Genomic DNA, 518 nt, shown 5'->3' with positions numbered 1-518 from the left:
GTAGCTCCTGCTGGGTAGCCTCAGGCAGAGGCTAAATTAGCACCTCCTTAGTGATCCAAGAGCTAGTGTACCCAGTGGTCAGAGTGGACCATCCAGATTACAACTCCTCAGATCCATAAGGGACACACTCAGGGGGCAGACTCAGTGAGCACCAAAGCCCCACTGAAGCAAGTCTTGCCCCATAAGGGTGTCTCCAGCACAGAAGTTCTCCCAACATAGACACAGCTGATTCTCACAGCCAATTGGCCTGGAGGTCAATTCCTCCCACTAATACCAACTACAATCAAGGCTTAACTACAAGAAGACTATGCACACAGCCCACAAAGGGGTAGACCAAGAGTGTTCACCTCAAGTAATTGGGGAGGCTGAGCTACTGGGCCCTATAGGACACCTAGCACAGAAAGCCACCCTATCAACACAGGGAAGCAGCCAAAATGCAGAGACAAAGAAACAGGTAACAAATGACAGAAATGGAGGAAAGCAAACTACTGGATATAGAGTTCAAAACCACGGTTATA

Source organism: Myotis brandtii, unplaced genomic scaffold (assembly GCF_000412655.1).
Source record: "Myotis brandtii unplaced genomic scaffold, ASM41265v1 scaffold1056, whole genome shotgun sequence".
Lineage (NCBI taxonomy): Eukaryota > Metazoa > Chordata > Mammalia > Chiroptera > Vespertilionidae > Myotis > Myotis brandtii.
The sequence above is the reverse complement of the archived record's forward strand: the minus strand, read 5'-3'. Positions refer to the sequence as shown.